Here is a 21,678-nt window from a genome sequence, read left to right as displayed (position 1 = left end):
TCACATGTTCACAGAACTCAAACCAACCAGAGATGTCATGGTCATCTTTGAACTCGAAGGACAAACAACAACATTGTAGTGATGTATTTTTTTAAATTGCTCATAGCTCGTAAACAAGCAGTCATAAAAATATTCCATGCAAGTTTTTACTCTGTTTTATCGGATATTGTAAGATATAATACTCTCATTTTCACGTACGTCAATGTTATAACATTAGGAAATGGTGTTTAGAGCTAATCCTAAAGATTTGTGAATTGTACAGCTGTGCTTCAGGCGCCCATCACTTCTTTGCAAACTAGAGAATGAACTTCCGTGCCAAATTTATCCTGAATATCCACTGGCTCACTATTAATTACTGTACTGTGAAAGCACTCAGAAATCTTAATCAATTTGGGTGCACAGCTGCTCAATGCAAAATTCTGCTCGTGTTACTGCTTATCTTATGCTTCCTCCCTCCCTCTGTTGGTTCATTTCATCCACCTGTTGAATATTGTCATTAAACACAAAATATAGCTCTTCAGGGTGGGTACTGCCTTTTTACTTTTTACTATGTTTGTTCAGAATCTATCCCAATGGGGCTCCACGTCACTAACATACAACGACAATACAAACAAACACTGTAATAAACAGGATCGGGACTTAACTGTATGAAGAATTCAGAGTCACAGTCCTGACCTAAAAGAGCTTGAGTGTTACACACAAGATTAATTTGGCCTTCTGAGTTTGGATTTCTCCAGGTCAAATTCATATCTTGAGTTTGTTTCTTTTTTATAAATCAAAATAGCTGTGACTTGTTCATTTACCTGTTTTTAGTGTTCCTCTTAAGAAGTAAATATGTAGATAAAATAGTTATTTTATCATTGGTTTCAGAGTAACAGCCGTGTTAGTCTGTATTCGCAAAAAGAAAAGGAGTACTTGTGGCACCTTAGAGACTAACCAATTTATTTGAGCATAAGCTTTCATGAGCTACAGCTCACTTCATCGGATGCATACTGTGGAAAGTGTAGAAGACCTTTTTATATACACACAAAGCATGAAAAAATACATCCTCCCACCCCACTCTCCTGCTGGTAATAGCTTATCTAAAGTGATCACTCTCCTTACAGTGTGTATGATAATCAAGGTAGGCCATTTCCAGCACAAATCCAGGGTTTAACAAGAACGTCTGTAGCTGAAGTAGAGTATGGGCGTTAGGGGACGAGAGCTGAGGAAGCGAGGTTCTAAGTCAGCATAAAAATGTTGGCATACTGTGGGGCCATGCGGGTACCAATAGCAGTGCCGCTGATCTGAAGGTATACATTGTCCCCAAATGTAAAATAGTTATGGGTAAGGACAAAGTCACAAAGTTCAGCCACCAGGTTAGCCGTGACATTATCGGGGATAGTGTTCTTGATGGCTTGTAGTCCATGTTTGTGTGGAATGTTGGTGTAGAGGGCTTCTACATCCATAGTGGCCAGGATGGTGTTATCAGGAAGATCACCGATGGATTGTAGTTTCCTCAGGAAGACAGTGGTGTCTCGAAGGTAGCTGGGAGTGCTGGTAGCGTAGGGCCTGAGGAGGGAGTCTACATAGCCAGACAATCCTGCTGTCAGGGTGCCAATGCCTGAGATGATGGGGCGCCCAGGACTTCCAGGTTTATGGATCTTGGGTAGCAGATAGAATATCCCAGGTCGGGGTTCCAGCTGTGTGTCTGTGCGGATTTGATCTTTTGCTTTTTCAGGGAGTTTCTTGAGCAAATGCTGTAGTTTCTTTTGGTAACTCTCAGTGGGATCAGAGGGTAATGGCTTGTAGAAAGTGGTGTTGGAGAGCTGCCGAGCAGCCTCTTGTTTATATTCCGACCTATTCATGATGACAACAGCACCTCCTTTATCAGCCTTTTTGATTATGATGTCAGAGTTGTTTCTGAGGCTGCGGATGGCATTGTGTTCCGCACGGCTGAGGTTATGGGGCAAGTGATGCTGCTTTTCCACAATTTCAGCCCATGCACGTCGACGGAAGCACTCTATGTAGAAGTCCAGTCTGCCGTTTCGACCTTCAGGAGGAGTCCACCTAGAATCCTTCTTTTTGTAGTGTTGGTAGGGAGGTCTCTGTGGATTAATATGTTGTTCAGAGGTATGTTGGAAATATTCCTTGAGTCGGAGACGTCAAAAATAGGATTCTAGGTCACCACAGAACTGTATCATGTTCGTGGGGGTGGAGGGACAGAAGGAGAGGCCCCGAGATAGGACAGCTGCTTCTGCTGGCCTAACAAAGAAAATAACAGAACGCCACTAGCCGTCACCTTCAGCCCCCAACTAAAACCCCTCCAACGCATTATTAAGGATCTACAACCTATCCTGAAGGATGACCCAACACTCTCACAAATCTTGGGAGACAGGCCAGTCCTTGCCTACATACAGCCCCCCAACCTGAAGCAAATACTCACCAGTAACCACATACCACACAACAGAATCACTAACCCAGGAACCTATCCTTGCAACAAAGCCCGTTGCCAACTGTGCCCACATATCTATTCAAGGGACACCATCACAGGGCCTAATAACATCAGCCACACTATCAGAGGCTCGTTCACCTGCACATCCACCAATGTGATATATGCCATCATGTGCCAGCAATGCCCCTCTGCCATGTACATTGGTCAAACTGGACAGTCTCTACGTAAAAGAATAAATGGACACAAATCAGATGTCAAGAATTATAACATTCATAAAGCAGTCGGAGAACACTTCAATCTCTCTGGTCACGCGATTACAGACATGAAAGTTGCAATATTACAACAAAAAAACTTCAAATCCAGACTCCAGCGAGAAACTGTTGAATTGGAATTCATTTGCAAATTGGATACTATTAACTTAGGCTTGAATAGAGACTGGGAATGGCTAAGTCATTCTGCAAGGTAATCTATTTCCCCTTGTTTTTTCCTACCCCCTCCCCGCCCCAGACGTTCTTGTTAAACCCTGGATTTGTGCTGGAAATGGCCCACCTTGATTATCATACACATTGTAAGGAGAGTGGTCACTTTAGATAAGCTATTACCAGCAGGAGAGTGGGGTGGGAGGAGGTATTTTTTCATGCTTTGTGTGTATATAGAAAGATCTTCTACACTTTCCACAGTATGCATCCGATGAAGTGAGCTGTAGCTCACGAAAACTCATGCTCAAATAAATTGGTTAGTCTCTAAGGTGCCACAAGTACTCCTTTTCATTTTATCATTGGTCACTTATCGGCTCCAATCCAATAGGAGAGTAGTCCATGTGCTTAAAAGTACACTACATATCTAAGTGCTCTGCTGAATCAGGGCCATGATACCTATATGAGCCAAATTCAGACCTGAAACGTCATTGCAGAACTGATTTTGTTTCTTTCTGTGGACTTTAATTTATCTTAATTTTTAAAAATATACATTGCACTTGTTGAACTACCTTTGTTTACTGCCTGGGATGGCCCATAGCTGTCTAACAAACTAATTTTGTTCTAGAATGTATCAAGTACTTCTCATTCTATGAGTACATTGTATTCTCCCTGAGAAGTCAATCAGGAAATCAAAGAGTTCATTAATATTTTAGATAACTTTTGTTTGTTGTCTGTAGTGTGTGTGTGTGTTTGTGGTGTGCTTACTGCTTGACTGAAATATACCGTGTGGTCTTCTTGTTTGGGGTACTGTGTGCTGAGCCTAGCAGCCTGCTAGGGAAGGCTGAGTGCTTCTTAACAAGGCTTTGATCCCTAAGCTCTTTAGCACCCATCGACCCTTAACCAGGGGGAGGGGCTATTCAGGAAGACCAGGCCTTTAAAAAGGCCACTCCTAAGTGTTTTGTTTTTTTTTTTCATGAGGAAGCTTAGCGGGAGAATGTGTGCGTGTGGGCGGTGGGGGGGGAGGGGAGGGGAGCGGGGCTAGATACACTTAACGTTCTTTAAATTTAAAGCCAAAAACACCCTCTGATAAAAACAAAACATCAACAAAGAAATAAGCTGCTACAGGAGTAAAAAGGAATGCAGGCAGAAGCCCAGCAGCAGAGTAGGGGCTATCCCATTTATTGAACCAAGTGCAGCATGTATGCTTACCTACTCTTTGGGCAGGTGGCATACGGGTGCATTCAGTGCAAGGAGCTCCTGGCCCTCAGAGACCTTGTACGGGGTTTGGAGACCAGAGGGGCTGAACTGGAGGAGCTAAGGGAGACAGACAGGTACATAGATGAGACTTTCCGGGATGCAGTAGAATGGTCCCACCCCAGTCTGACGGCCTCTGTGCTGTTGAGGAGGATAAAAGTCTCAGGGAAGGAGAACATCTGACTGGAGCAGAGGGAAATGATTCCCTAGTTGGGACCCTCCTTCCAGATGGTGTGGTGGTTTACTCTTGCACTGAGGTTCTCTCTGGGGGAGGGAACTCCAGTTATTAGGAAGAGACAGGTAATAGTTATGGGGGATTTGATCATTAAAAACATAGATAGCTGGGTTTGAGGTGACCGGGAGAACCTCATGGTGACTTGCCTGCCTGGTGCGAAGGTTGCGGATTTATCGAGACATCTAAGTAGATTTATGGGTAGTGTGGGGGAGGAGCTGGTGGTCATGGTACATGTAGGTACCAATGACAGAGGGAAGGATAGGACAGTGGTCCTGGAGGCCAAATTTAGGCTGCTAGGTAAGAGATTAAAGTCCAGAACCTCCATGGTAGCATTCTCTGAAATGCTTCCATTTCCACGTGCAGGGCCAGTTAGACAGTCAGAACTGCAGGGTCTCAATGCGTGGATGAGATGATGAATTAGGAAGGAGGAGTTTGGATTTATTAGGAACTGGGGAAACTTTTGGGAAAAGGGGAGCCGATATAGGAAGGATGGGCTCCATCTAAACTAAAATGGAACTGGATTGCTGGCACTTAAAATGGTCATAAACCAGTTTTTAAACTAAGGGCTAAGGGAAAGCACATGGCTGGGACAGAGACATTCCTTGGGGGAGGATCTATTAATGGAGATTCTCTATGTCCTAGTAAGAAGGAGAAGATGGAAGATAAAATACAGGATCTGTTGAGAAACAGTCAAATGAAAAAGAGCTCCATTCAATAACATCATGTAATGGCAGATAGCTAAAAAGTGACAAGTTTTTGAAGTGCCTTGATATAAACGCTAGAAGTCTAAATACTAAGTCGGGTGAACTAGAGTATTATATGAGGATACTGATATATTAGGCATCACAGAAACTTGGTGATTATCCTCATAATCAATGGGGCACAGTAATACCAGCGTACAAAATATACTGGAAGGATAGAACAGGTGGGGGAGTGGCACTATATATGAAAGAAAGCATAGAATCAAATTAAGTAAAAATCTTAAATGAACCAAACTGTACCATAGAATCTCTATGGATAGTAATTCCATCCTCTAATAATAAGCATACAGAAGTAGGTATATATTACCGACCACCTGACCAGGATGGCGATAGTGACTGTGAAATGCTCAGGGAGATTAGAGAGGCTATAAAAATAAAAAAAACTCAGTAATAATCGGGAATTTCAACTATCCCCATATTGACTGGGTTCATGTCACCTCAGGACAGGATGCAGAAATAAAGTTTCTTGACACCTTAAATGACTGCTTCTTGGAGCAGCTAGTCCTGGAACCCACAAGAGAAGAGACAATTCTTGATTTAGACCTAAGTGCAGCAAAGGTCCAAGAGGTGAATATAGCAGGACCACTTGGTAATAGTGACCATAATATAAATAAATTTAACTTCTGGCGGTGGGGGCGGGGAACGACACACCACAGCAACCCAACACTGTATCATTTAATTTCAGAAAGGGAGACTACACAAAAATGAGGAAGTTTGTTAAACAGAAATTAAAAGGTACAGTGCCAAAAGTGAAATCCCTGCAAGCTGTATGGAAACTTTTTAAAGACACCATAATAGAGGCTCAACTTAAATGTATACCTCAAATTAAAAAATACAGTAAGAGAACCAAAAAAGTGCCACCCTGGCAGTGAGAGGCAAAAAGGCATCCTTTAAAAAGTAGAAGTTAAATCCTTGTGAGGAAAACAGAAAGGAGCATAAACTCTGGCAAATGAAGTGTAAAAATATAATTGGGAAGGCCAAAAAAGAATTTGAAGAACAGTTAGCTAAAGACTCAGAGAGTAATAGCAAATTGTTTTTTAGGTACACCAGAAGCAGGAACCCTGCTAAATAATCAGTGGGGCCACTAGACGATCAAGATGCTAAAGAGCACTGAAGGACAATAAGGCTATTGCGGAGAAACTAAATGAATTCTCTGCATTGGTCTTCATGGCTGAGAATGTGAGGGAGATTCCCAAACCTGAGCTATTCTTTTTAGGTGACAAATCTGAGGAACTGTCGTAAATTGAGGTGTCATTAGAAGAGGTTTGGAATGAATTGATAAACTAAACAGTAATAAGTTCAATCAAGAGTTCTGAAGGAACTCAAATGTGAAATTGCAGAACTACTAACTGGAGTCTGTAAACTATCATTTAAATCAACTTCTGTCCTGAATGACTGGATGATAGCTAATGTGACGCAATTTTTTAAAAGGGCTCCAGATGTGATCCCAGCAATTACGGGTCTGTAATCTGACTTCAGTACCAGGCAAACTGGTTGAAACTATAGTAAAGAACAAAATTTTCAAACACATTGATGAACATAATTTGTTGGGGGAAAAGACAACATGTTTTTTTTTAAAAGGGAAATCATGCCTCACTAATCTACAAGACCCCCCCTTTGAAGGGGTCAAAAAGCATGTGGACAAGGGGGTACTTAGTGTACTTAGATTTTCAGAAAGCCTTTGACAAAGTCCCTCCCAAAAGGCTCTTAAGCAAAGTAAGCTGTCATGGGATAAGGGGAAGATCCTTTCGTGGATTGGTAACTTGTTAAAAGATAGGAAACAAAGGGTAGGAATAAATGGTCAGTTTTCAGAATGGAAAGTGGTAAATAGTGGTGTCCACCAGGGGTCTGTACTGGGACCAGTCCTATTCAACATATTCATAAATGATATGGAAAAGGGGTGTACAGTAAGGTGGCAAAATTTGCAGAAGATTACATAAGTACTCAAGATAGTTAAGTCCCAAGCAGACTGCGAAGAGCGAAGGATCTGACAAAACTGGGTTGATGGGCAACAAAATGGCAGATGAAATTCAATGTTGATAAATGCAAAGTATTGCACATTGGAAAGCATAATCCCAAATATATATATATATATGTATATAAAATGATGGGATCTAAATTAACTGTTACCACTCAAGAAAGGGGTCTTGAAGTCATTGTGGATAGTTCTCTGAAAACATCCACTCAATGTGCAGCGGCAGTCAAGAAAGTGAACAGAATGTTGGGAATCATTAGAGAAGGGAAAGGGATAGATAATAAGGCAGAAAATATCATACTGCCTCTATATAAATCCATAATACACCCACATCTTGAATACTGTGTGCAGATGTGGTTGCCCCTTCTCAAAAAAAAAGATATACTGGAATTGAAAAAGGTTCAGAAAAGGGTAATGATAACGATTAGGGGTATGGAATGGCTTCCATATGAGAACTGGGACTTTTCAGCTTGGAAAAGAGAGAACTAAGGGGGGATATGATAGAGATCTATAAAATGACTAGTGTGGAGGAAGTAAATAAGGAAGTTATTTACTCCTCATAACACAAGAACTAGGGGGTCACCAAACATTAATAGGTAGCCGCTTTAAAACAAAAGGAAGTATTTTTTCCACACAATGCACAATCAACTGGTGGAACTCCTTGCCAGAGGATGTTGTGAAGCCCAAGACTATAACAGGGTTTAAAAAAGAACTAGATAAATTTATGGAGGATGGGTCCGTCAATGGTTATTAGCCAGGATAGGCAGGGATGGTGTCCCTAGCCTCTGTTTGCCAAAAGGTGGGAATGGTCAACAGAAGATGGATCACTGGATGATTACCTGTTCTGTTCATTCCCTCTGGGGCATCTGGCATTGGCCACTGTCAGAAGACAGGATACTGGGCTAGATGGACCTTTGGTGTGACCAAGTATGGCCATTTTTATGTTCTTAACTTACAAAGAGGAAAATTTGTTTAGACACTGTTCAAGGGAGCACATGCCTTTTGAAAGCTACCAAGGTATTAATTAACAATTCACAGAATGAACTTCTTAATGGACTTTGATATGAAAAGGTTTGTGTGTTTAATCAATTCCACATAGAGAGTGAAAAGGAGTTTTTTCAAATGAATATTCCCAATACACTCAAACTGCAATTTTGGAGGAAATTAAACAAGAAAAAGAAAACATTAAGAAAAGTTTGACCTAATTTAATACACAGTTATCACACACTATGGTTTTATTTTGCTTAATTTTTGTTTTGATATTTTCTATTTTTATCTTACTTTAATAAACCTGTTTGTAATTGAGACAACTTGAAGTAGACTGTGATGACTACGAGTGTGGGCACACATTGTCAAATGGAAAAACCAGCTGATTTCTGCTGTCAAAGAAGGAGAAAGCAGAAAACTAGAAATAATGACTTGAAAACTCAGTCAGTGCATGGAAAGTGAGACACCTCATAAAAGGAGGTTGGTATAGATCACTGCAGTCACAGAGGGGTCTTAAAGACCTTAAGGGTGATGGTGTTATTATGTGTTTATCACAGTTATTTTTCATTAAGTTTGTGTATGACTTTTAGATATTTCTGCATAATCATTTCTATGTGATTGTTATACTGGTCTGTGCAAATTCTTGTTTATTTAAACTTATTTAATGCCAATTTTTTTTGTCTTTATGCAGTTTATCGTTAATTTTAGAATCAATAAAATATTTGAAAAAATGGTACACATGCCTTTGTTGAACTTAATATTTTAATAAAAAGAGAAAGACAAAGAATCCCATAAATGCAAGACAGCTCTGATGGGGGGTTAGGGTGGTGGGGAGGCACCTATACTCGATGATTTAAAAGCAGGGTTGGTGTCATCCATCTGGAACACACTTGCCCTGATCCTGCAGACACATAGCATGCTGCTGAGGGAACAGTGCTGCCATTGGAAGCAGGGTGGGGAGAAAGGCTGTGTGAAAATACCGAATCTCACCTCAGCTGGCCTCTAGAGTATCTTAAAATTCAGACAGATCTGCAGATTTTCTGGATTTAAGATGGTCAAATCTCCTGTCCATTTCAGCAGCAGGATTATTAGGAAATGTCATATGCTGAAAAGTGTGTTCCCTACCTGGAAAAAGCCAGTGTAACCCAATAAAATTTAGTTTTGAAAAGATTCAGTAGACCCTAATGGTTCCAATCTCCCCTATTTGGGAATAAACTTCCTAAGTGGGTAGCTACAGCTAGGATTTTTCCTGTGGTACAAAAGTATCAGGTATATAAGGTACCTTATGTCTGTTTTGAGAGTAAGAGTACCCTGAGCTGCACTTAAGCAGCATTGGTAAAACAGGGCTTTTAAAGGCCAAGCCTCATCAAATGGATTTAAAATGAATCCTTTCTTGCATTGTATGTCATACAACATAATTCAAAAATTTGACACAATACACAGAAAGAGGGAAAATGAGTGTGACAGAAAGAGACATTCTTTACCCTAAACAGAAGCTATTAATTTGCAAGGGAGTTGAATTCCAATTTATCTACATGACATTTAAATTGAATAAAATGAATGCACCCTCCCAAAATCTATTCCACTCAAAAGTCAAACTTGTCCTAGCTAGAATGCTTCATACATAGCATTTTTTCAGTTAAAAAGAAAAATCAACCTGAACCCAAAAAAACCCCTGTCATATTGTTAGCTGCTTCTGATGAAATCAGAAACCAAGGCAATAACCAGAGTCTGCTTTAAAGTAATCCTCAACATGAGTTAGTCTGGTTCTTCCTTCATTTATTATAGAACCACATATGGGATTGTTTGGGATATCACAGAGATTGCTTTTAGATGTTCGTAATCTGCTCTGTTTGCTACATATTAGCAAAACCAACATTGATATGACAATATTTTTCACCAAAGCAGAAACTATGGAATTTGAAAGTTTAATATGCACAGACTCTTGGGTTAGTTCTTCATTCTGGGAATATATTTAACTCCATGTCTCCACTTTTAATTGAATCCCATCCCCAGAATACCCACCCTTTTTCACCATCTTTGGCTCACTCCTCAAACTCCCCCCCCCCCAACTCCTGCCTCCACTCTCTCACCATGAAAAAAATTGACAAAATACTATGTGACCTTACTCCCTTCCCACCTATATCCCTGTTCTTTCTGTCAAAGATGCCTTATTTTCTCCTCTGCTCTCCTCCTCTAACCCCTACACTTCACCCAATGACCCCATTCCATCCCATCCTCTGATCTTCCTCACACTCATTATCATCCCCTCCCTTACTCTTCTCCTTAACCTTCCACTCTCCTCTGGATCTTTCTACTCACAGTTAAAGCATGCTTTAGTCTCTCCTGTTTTAAAATAATCCACCCTTGATTCCAACCACTGCACCATCTTCCTTATCCCATTAATCTATAAAATCACTGAATGCATTGTTTACAACTGTCATCTGGAGTTCCTCTCCTCCAGTTCTATCCCAGACACTTTCCCAGTTGGCTTCTGAGCCTTATATTCCACTAAACCCTGCTTGTCTAAGTCTCTAATGACCTCTTCCTAGCCAAAGCTCAGACCCAGTACTCCATCCTCATCCTCCTTGACCTATCCGCCACCTCCAACATCATTGACCATGCTCCTTCTCTTGAAGTCTTCCTTTGGCTTTCATGACTCTTCCATAGCCTCTGTCTCTCTAATCACTCCTTCAGAGGACACTCTTCATCCCCCCTCTAACTTTCTAACATTCCACAAGGCACTGCTCTTGGTCCCCTTCTCTTCTTCCTCTATACTACATTTCTGGGTAATCTCATCTGCAAATACAAATTCAACTACCATCTCTATGCTGACAAATCACTTATCTCTGTCTACTCCAGATCTGTCTCCTTCTGTCTAAACTAAAATCTTGGCCCGTCTCTCTGACAACTGCTGGTGGATGTCTAGCTGCCAGCTCAAGCAAAGCCAGACCTTTGGATCTTACCCTGTCCTCAAGCTCTCCCCATCATCTCCTTTCTCAGTCAATGTGGACACCACTGCCAGCCTGTCTGTCACTCAGGACTGTAACCTGGGCATCTGTTTTGACTCAGACCTCTCTCTGGGCCCTCACATCCAGGCTAGATCTAAATCTTGAAAATTCTTTCTGCATAACACCTCTAAGAGATGGTCTTTCCTCTCCATGCACAGAGCTATAACTCTCATTTAAGCTTTCATCGTCTTTTGTCTTGATTATCACAAATATCCTTTTCTTTGGCCTTGACAAATGCAATTTCAGCCCATTCATATCTATTCCTAGACCACTGCTTTGACCACGTCACCCTGCCCTTTGATTCCCATCACTGGCTCCCCGTTTTTTTATCATATCAACTATAAGATTCTTGTCTTTACTTGCAGGGCTTTTCATGGTCTATTCCTAGCCCATGTATCATCTATCATTCACTATCAAGACATCAACTCCCACCTTCAATCACCTCAGGATGCCAGCCATCATCCCCCCTTTGTTAAATTTTCAAACAAGAACCTTTATGATTTTTCCTATGCGGCCCCTCACTCTTGGGAGGAGCTCCTCACAGACACTTGAAAACCTAACTCATCCTCCTCCTTACAACTCTCCTTTACCAAAAAACTTGACAACAGTTGGGTCACTGGTGAGCTGATTCCACTCCCTATCAGGCTGACCAATATTGCCTCTGTTTCCTTGTACCTTCCCTGTCTGTCTGTCTCCATCTGCTGTCTCTTGTCAGCTTTTTGAGGCGGGGACCATCTCTTTGTTCTGTGTTTGTACAGTGCCTAGCACAATGGAGTTCTGGTCCATGACTACAGCCCTTATGTGCTATGATAATACAAATAAATTTTAAAATAATAATAATACATCCCTATACAAGGAAAAATGCAGCAAGGGAATTATCATAATAGAGCTTATATATAAAAAAAACTAAACAGTTTGATAAAGCACAAAGGAACAGTTAACTATTTCTCTAAAGATGAGACTTAGTTTTATTTCAGAATTAATATAGAATAAACTGAATAAATAAACTAATATAGAATGAAGTGTCTGTAGAAAACATATGTTGTTATTAAAAAGAGTGGGGGAAAATAGTGACCAGCAGGAGCTCAACACGCCCACTATGTCTTAGTCATACCCCAATCTATATTTAATGTTTGTCTTTTTCAGTATACCGTAGAGTTCTCTCACAGGGAGTGTTCTACATTTTCAGTTTTTACTGATTTTCACTGATAAATTACCAGCATTTTTAATTAAAGGAGTTTGCTTTTTTACAGATTTACACCCATTTATCAATCCACACAATATTTTTGGAATACTTATTTTTGTTAGACACTAATGCTTTATGCACTTTTTGTGTCCTGCAGCTCTGAGATTGAAGCAATTCTTCAGAGTAAAACACAGACCACACACAGGGGAAGTCGGAAAATCAAATAACATTAATATCACATTATGATTGGCTCACAAGGACATGCTGCCTACCTATTTCTTCGTGTCTCTTTAGTGTGGCACTGAATTTAAGCAATCAATCCTCTACAGATAAAGATAAGGTAAAAAAGGTAATCATGGGGTAAAGATGGAGATCTATGCCTGATTACCAAGAAGAAAAATTAGTGCTTAGATATCAGCAAAAACCCTTTCTAATGCAGACAAACTCACTCCAAAAGTATCTGAAAGAAAATGACAATACTTTGATATCTAAACTGATGGAACAAATTGATGGAAATGGGGTGTCTAGTCTCATTTTTGACAAGTCTCCTGATGCTTGGGACCATTAGATTCTTGTCCTTTTAGTTTTGTTTTTTTTATTCAAAGCGAATAAATCTGCATTGTTTCATGCAGATGTGACATTAATCTTCTCTATTGACAGTAGCTCTGTCGATGCAACAATAACTGACGTTTGATATGTACCAACTAACTTGGGAAAATGTGGCCTCTGCTAACACAGATTTTTTCTTCCTACATGGCTAAATTTTCACGCAAGATTAAATTCAATCAGAAACTGGAGCTGCTATGTATTACCTGTTCAGGTCATCTGATTAACATTGTGCTGTCAGCAGCTACTCCTACAGAAGAAATGAAAGATGTGAAATCTTGCATCATTGGATTTGGGGCCATTTCCAAGCATGTGACCAAGTTTAAAGCTTTGAAGTGCAGGGCTGGCTGCTGATTACCCTGTTGTGCAGCATTGGTGGATGAGCTTATACCTTGCTGCCTATCACGTAAATAACATATGGTCTGTGTTAATGCATCTCCTAGATCATCTTGAATTTCTTGGTTCTAAAGCAGAAACTCTGAAGAGACTGGAAAATAACCAAACTTACCGCCAGATTCTGCAAACCACAGTAATGTTCATTAGTGAAAACTTGGAATCACTGCGTAACACACACAAAACACTGGAGTTTTCTCTGACTAGTGCCAACACATGTGCCAATACAGACATTTATTGGATCCTGACAACCAAAATCTCAGCTGAACTGAGCACAAAAGTTGCAGGAGAAACATACGGCAAGAAAACCCAGCTGTTCTGGAAACCCTTGTGACCTGGAACATGAGAAAAAACAAGAAAGCATTCAAAGCCTTCAACACAATGGTCAGTGAGAAATGGGAGATGATCCTGGCCCATAATCTCAACCCCAAAGTGTTTGGTACTGAAGATTCTTTTTGGAAAATCATCCGGGTGTTGCACCCCTTCCTTAAGGTGAGTTTTCAGCAGACAACAACCGCTATGCCAGACTGTTTCAAACATTTGCAACTTAAGATTTGATATTTCAAATCTAAAATGGGAATTTACTATTTACGTGAACATGCCTAATCCTGACTATGTGAAACTGGATGTGCTGGCGTTTTGTAACAGTCATCAAGAAACACTTCCCAACTTCAGCAAAGAGGCACGGTGAGGTATGATTATACTCCTGGATCTACTGATGCGGAGCACTTATTTTCAAAGTTGGACTATCTCCAAGACAGCAAGAGGCTCAACATGAGTGAGGATACTTTGAAGAAAATTATGCAAGCATATGCAAACCAGGATTTGTGGAAAAAACTACCATCTCTGAGAGAGACAAAAAATAACTTTGTCCATTAAAAAAAGTTTCAGTTATACTGTAGTAAAATGTGTCTATTATTAAAGGTATTTTTGTTTTTCTTTTTCCCCCAATTTTAATTTTTTTCCTAGCTTTAATGTTTGGAAAATAAACACCAAAAATTTCCCAGATTTTGTTTTACACAAATAAAAACAGAAAATATGGAATGCTACTTATAGGTTAAAATAGTAGTTTGTATGCATTTATAGTTGAAGATCAATGTGTTGACACATTGTGAACAATTTTTTCAAAGTTTAAATGAGTAAACTTTCTCGTGCTCCTGAAGGGTGCTAGTCTGACAACACTAGAAGCTGCAATAGGAGGGATGATTGAGCCATTTTTGTCATCTTATGTTTGATGTTATGCTTTAGGAGAGAATACATATATAAAACTGGGAAAAGAGGTGGTTTGTATAAGTGACATTTAATTTATTCAAATGTACATCTATACCTGTTGGTATGCACTCTACCCATAAGGCCCTATGTTATCCAGAAGTCATATCTATTTCAAGATCTAAGATACCTATGGTGTGTGCTATTGAGAGATGTGAGTTATTGTACCATCCTGTCATGTTTCAAAATATTAAAAATTAGGTACTTCTTGACAAAACATTTGCCATGTGTAGGAACTAAGCAAACTGCATATAGTTTTCCCCAGAAAAAGTGTTTTCAACTGTAAAATGAAGGTCGTAACTTTGGCCCAGAACCTACAGATTTATGCAAGTGCTTAACTGTATTCATGTGAGTGCCCCCTTGAAGTCAGTAGGGCTACTCAGGCACTGAAATGTAAGTGTCCGTAAATATTTGCAACATTAGGATCTTAGTCCCCAGTAATGTGGATCAAGTGTGGAATGCAAATCAAAATGTATATCTTATATAGTGTCGTTTACCATTCCTTAAGTCCGGGCAGGGTGACTGTAGGGCTGATGCATCCAGTCTGTGCTTTATGGCACACAGTTTTGAGGACTATTTATATTGGTTTTCCCCACACTCAGGTTGTCTAGAATATATTGCTTTGTGTGTATCTGGATAGGATGTAATATCACAGGTAACTATACTGGCAGAGGAAAAATCTATACCTTCAACATCTAACTTGCCAATCAAATTACAGGTGCTTCACATTACACTCTTGCCAAAATCTCACATTTATGGGAACATGTAACCTCACAATGTTTCTCAGGACTTGTGTTGATGCGAGCTGTCAATAAAAGAGGAGTTCTCTAGTTATAAAATACTGTAAAGAGACACTCCATCCGTTATGCTGGACAGATCAAAAATCTCTCCTAAGAAGCCCATAAAAAGTCTAGTGTAAAGCAATAAAGTCGAATATACTGTAGGAAACAATCCTGCGGTGGCTGGAGGATGGACAAGATGACCTAATAAGGCTTTTCCATCTGCAGTTTCTATTGTTCTATTTTTTGAAGTCATGTGTGGGCAGCTACATCATGTTTTGCTATGCCCTTTGCTCCTTTGGAAAGTTATCTTACTTGTAACATGTAGACGGAGCATGCTGTAATAACCTTAGGCTCTTCTGTCATTGCTACAGTGCATAAATATTTTACAATTCATATGGGGATTATGGTATATTATCAGTATTCCATACCATCAAGCAGCACAATGGTGTTTTGTTACCAATAACAATTTATCTAAAGCAGTGTTGACTCACTGCAAAGGAGACTTTTCTTTCAACAAGTGCTGTAACGATGCTATAAAAACACACAAGATAAATCATTCCCTGTTATTGGAGAGCAGACAGTCAACAATTCACCTATGGGCACTAGGAAGTTTTGAGAGAAGCGTTCACCAGATTGTACCCACAGGGAGCTGCATTTAGTACCTTTAAAAAATTGAAACCCCTTTTCACATATAGTTTACCCAACAAGAGAAGGGTGGACATGTGGCTAGGAGAGACAAATTGTGATCTTTTGAATCTTCAGGGTCAGCAACAGTTTGGTTGAGGTTTCCAAAAACTCATACCCACATCTAACTACTTCCTCCCTCCCCTGCATTAATATTGCATTTTTCTACTCTAGTGGCTTCTAGACACAGATGGGTTGTGGGGAAGAGTGAGGGCCTCTTTCAAGTTCACATCCTTGCTGGGGCTACACCGCTTTACAGGGCCATGTGAATGGCCCACAGGACTACAGACAGAGGCGGCCACATTGCTTATTATATTGATGCCACAAACTGCTGAAGATGAGCCTTTTCCCTCCTCTGAAATGTAACTCTAATGAAAATACGGTAATGAATTGGGTGACAGGGTCACTTGATGATTCCCTGTTCTGTTCATTCCCTCTGGGGCATCTGGCTTTGGCCATTGTCAGAAGACAGGATACTAGGCTAGATGGACCTTTGGTCTGAGCCAGTATGAGCGTTCTTATGTTCTATGTTCTCATGAACAGAATGTATATGCTCCATTTTTCAGTGGCAAGGAACGAATGCTTACAATTATACTTTATCACTAAATGGTGAAAAGAAGGTAGATGACAAATAGCCTTCAAGAAATGAAGCAGATTAAAAAATGACAAGCGTGCACTGACCGGCAGTGTAGGCCCAAACTATAGGATTCTTAAGTATTAACATAAATGATTTAATTTTTCTTATTTTTCACAACAGAGTTTGTTTGGAGTGAAAGATTATCTGACCATGTCTGCAAGTCAGACATGACAATACTTTTCTAGTGTAAAGAATCAAAAAGGTAAACCTGACCAGAAAGTGATCAAAGTTAAAACTGACAAGTCCATTTACCTCACATGAAGCAAGTTTAAAATGTCAGCAGCTTAAAATAATTCATAGACTGTACTATTCAGAGAGTGTACCAGGACTAATGAGGACATATGCTGGAAACATAGTACAAGGGGAGAAAACCTCAAAGCATTGTATAGCTATAAGAAAAGTCTAAGTAATAATGAATAGTGAATACACTAGCAAACTATGATGATTTGTACAACTTATAAATTCTGGTTGATATTCTGAAGTTGATGCTATGAAAATTGCTGCATCACAAATGCCCCTCTATCTATGTGGGTTCCACCATTGCTGGCCAGGTGCTGTCACATCTTCCCCAGACCAGGGAGAATGGAGAGTCATCAACCTTAATGATGGTACTTTGACCACACAACAATTATGCTATGAAGGTTGCCTGAGTTGGGAAACCACTTCTCTCCAACTTCCCTCAACAGGGGGCTGGGGTTTGGAGAGTAGAAAGTTACCAAGCGGGACAAAAAAGACAGGTGACTAAACAAAGTTATGAAAGGATGCACAGGGGGAAGAGAGAGACACACACAGGACATCTGGGCAGAAGAAGGGAAGGGAAAGGACTGGTCAAGGTCACACTAGCCAAATGGAGGAGAAGACTCCAGGTTTCAGCACGCAAATGATGCACTGCAACAGAAGGAAGCTGGATGGCCCCAGACAACCCTGACCCCAGCTCAAATAATGCTGTGGAGTGGTGAGGAAACAGAGGCAGAGAAATATGTGCGAAATTTATTCTTTTTGTGTAGACCTTTGTATTTCTTGTATGATTAAGTAAAGAGCAATACTCTGTTCATAACCTGTGTCATATGCTACAACTGTCACATGCCCCCTGGAAGAGTTGAACTGTAACACAGAAGGCTCATACCCTCAGCTGGATTCTGGGAGAGGGTGTGTTTTAGCTACAGGGAAGTCAGCACTGAATTCAGGGGATGGGCAATGGCCTGTGTGCTTCAAACTCTCGGGGGGGGGGTGATAAATAATCTACACCTCAAGAGTGTGCCTAGGGACCCAAAGACAGGGACAGTGCAGTGCTCTGTTCAGACTACAGAGGCTTAAAACACATGAGATCTAGTAGCGGGGTCCCATCGCAGCAAGTGGAAGTGGAAGTGGCCTAGAGGGGGCATTGAAGCGGATATGTGACCCAAGCACTGAACAATCAGTTAATAAGGTAAACTTCCTAAAGTCTGAGTTTTTCACAGTAGATCACAATCCATCTTTTCCCCTGTGAAATTCTAAGACATTTTAAATCAGGGGAAATTGGATTTATTATTTATGAATAGGTAAATATAATAGAATATAAAATGACCACTTCGGTTGTTTAGATGAAGCATTATCTTCTGTAGATTAGATTAAAGATTTCTGTCTACCTGATTGCTAATTGCATTTCGATATTAAAAATGAATAGGAATTTGGGGTTTACTTTAATGACTGAGGAGGGAAGGAGTGATAAGACAAGGAGGGAGAGATTAAACAGAGAGAAATTAAAAAGAATATATCCCAGAAAAAACAACCAAAAAAACCCAAAGAGGAAGTAACAGGATGCTGGGGTAGCAGAGGAAAAAAAAATCCACATTTCATGAAAATAAGCTTCGGGAAGGAAAGAGAGGGAGGAAAGGATATACAAAGAGCGCTGTCAATAGAAAGAAAACAAAAAGAGTGAAGGGAAAAAAAGAAGGTAGAAGAAAAGACACAAGGAAGTGTGTCAAATATTATGAAATTACTACTTAACAGAAATGTAACAGAATGCTAACTTAAATAAACCAAACCAAGCCACGATCCCACAACAAAAGTAAAGTTTGGGATGGGGCAGAATAAATATACAAACAAATCTGTGGGAAATGCATGTATGACAATTTACCTAAGCCGGAAGTGTCTAAGAGCAACCTACCAGAAAATACCGGAACTCTCCTGCAAAAACTAAGGGATTTTTTACTCTGAAACAACTGTCTCATTTCATGTGGGCCACCAATCAACCTACGGTGGTAACAACTTTTCAGGTATTTCAGTCTCTCACTGAACCTGAAGCAGTGACACAGAAATGCAAAACTCTTTAACCCATTTACCAGTCATCTGAGCTATTCAGTCCACCTTTCTGAGAAGTGGAGGGTTTATAATTATTGATGTTTTGTTCATGTTTTTAATATCAAAAGGAACTATGGACCTGATCCTGCAAAGACCTATATATATGCTTAGCTGCTTCCATCTGAGTATCATTAAAACCAATTGAACTATTCATTGTGCAACATTAAGCTCATGAATAAGTTTTTGCAGAGCCAGGGCCAATATCTATATTATAGGTAAATAAGCAGCAGGGCAGGTGTGTCTGTTTTTTTTTATTTAGGAAAGGTGGAGCCATTTTTGAGACTAAAGAATGCAGAAGACCACCACATTTCTTGTATTTTTTCATTGCCAGATTTTTAAACTAAAAAATAACCAAATCAATTTTAAAATTTAAATTCTAAAATGTTATACACTACTATGAATTTATATTTAAGAATGCCAGGATTCCTGGAGCTCTATCCATATGTTTTAAAATAATAAAACAAGTGAGACATTATAAAATATATTATAAAGAAAATCAAAATATTTGAAAGGCAAAGAAGCATCTTTAACATAGGGAGTCACACATACAGGACAACAGTAACAAACAGAAAACATACCCCTATACAACATATAACATAGGAATTTTCAGTGTGGTGTGGTTGTTTTTTTATCGCTGAACAAAACTCTCAGGACTAATGGTATGTAATAAAATTTTGTCAGCATTTTCAACAGCAGCACTCGTTGGTATTAACAGAAGCAACAGCATGTCTCAGCCATTCTTTTTGACTTTCTCAAAACAACAGTTGTAAAAAAAACAAAAAAAACCAAAAAACAAAAACCCAATCTGAAAATCGTTTATAGAGTTTCTAAGCCCCATCCTTTTATTGTCCAGCATGGTGACTGATACAAACAGGACTGATGCTAATCAGACTACATTATCCTTTTGAAATCCTTTTAAAATAAAAATGTTTATATGTTCTGCATACTTCACTCACAATATATAAGACACTGATCTGATGCGGTCTCTGAAAAAAAGAATTCTACTGCTTATACCCTTATTCCAAACATTTTAGGGTTTATTCCCCCCACAATGCACATGTTTACCATCCATTACTATTAATGGAAATTACATACACAACAAAGATGACCTGACCCGATTATCTATCAATCATTCACAGCCAAAGCGCCTTTCTTTCTTTTGCCAAAGTGCTGTACATAAATAAATAAAACAAAAAGGCCTGCAGCTAAAAGAACAGCTAAAAATTTATTAAACTGTGAGTTTACATTTAGTTATTATAGCAGCAGATCTCATATGAGAAGGAACAAAACTCTACAAATATGAAGTAGCATAAGTAAAGTACTGGACCACAATGAACCTGTGTGCAGACATGAGAAAGACAGACAGCCTGTTGAACTAGACCACAGGGAGTGAAGAGATCAAAAGGTCCTAGTAATATGGAGAGGGAAACCACACAGTGACTTGGCACGTGAGCAGAAATATCATGTAGTCAATTGGATATTTTACCAGTAGCCAATGTAACTCCTGAACAACAGGTGTTTTGTGGAAAACGTTCAGATTCCACTAAGCAGTCTGGGAAGCTGAGTTTAAAATAAACCTAGCTACATTTATGATGGTAGACTGAAGAACAGCACAATCAAGTCTAACCGTAATAAGACATAGAAAAACCTTCAAGCTAGCATGACAGCAGAGGCCTTAGCCCAAAACAGTCCCCTTAAGTGAAAACAAGGGTGTTTCAACATCTTCAGAGAGATGTTTTAGAAGAGTTTTGAATTAAATTAGCCCACAAATTAATTGTTTGATGTGAGGAAAAACCCCATATCATGAAAACTACTTGGGAAACAAAGAAAACTTGAGACACTGTCCTGAGCAGAGCTGAGTGAAATATTTTGGACTAAATTGTCTTCACCAAAAAGTACAGTTTTGGGTGAGCCAAAACCACCTGCAAATTCTGGGAGAATTTGGCAAATAGTTTTGGATGATTTTTTTTTAATCAGAACATTCTGTTTTGACATTGGTGGACTGGATCATTGTGAATTTTTTGTTTAGGAAAATTTCAAACAAATTTCATTTCAAAATTTAAAAATTTTTAAAGGGTTGAAAAACACACACAACCCCTTCCCCCAGTTAATTTTGTGTCAACTTAAAATAAGTTTTTTCCCCCATAATATTTTGCTTTGGCCAGAAAAAAAAATATTCACACAGCTCTAGTTCCAAAGGCTCAAAGATCCCAAAAAGCAAATTATAGAACAGTAGGAGCTTCCCAAGATGCAACATTCTGAATGTTGTCAGTTAAGTGAATTTAAATGCTCACACCATGCCATAAACCACTTAATAGCATACCAAGCCATCTTTGCAGGATGTAAAACCAAGTCAGTAGTACCAGGTAAAGTTGCCAGACTATTTATCCTATTTGCAAGAAGTCTGAATTTCTTAAATCCCTGTAATAATTTATGTTGCCCCTGATAATCACATAAAACGGTAACAAGACTTCTTTAACACTTGACATTTAATTTATTTTTGCCTTCTGCAAATGGTGTTAAAAATGAAAGTATAAGACAAAGAACCCAACAATAAAATGAAAAAGCAGATTTCAGAACAACACAAAGTTACCACAGTCCATTGTGTACAGGATGCTGAAAGGAACATCCCCGGCTCATTACATGATCATTGTCTGTATATTCAAAAAGGAAAAATATTGAAAATTCCCAAACATGCAGGT

The sequence above is a fragment of the Eretmochelys imbricata genome, chromosome 4 (genome assembly GCF_965152235.1).
Source record: "Eretmochelys imbricata isolate rEreImb1 chromosome 4, rEreImb1.hap1, whole genome shotgun sequence".
In the NCBI taxonomy this organism is placed as follows: Eukaryota; Metazoa; Chordata; order Testudines; family Cheloniidae; genus Eretmochelys; species Eretmochelys imbricata.
This window is presented reverse-complemented; position numbering follows the sequence as displayed.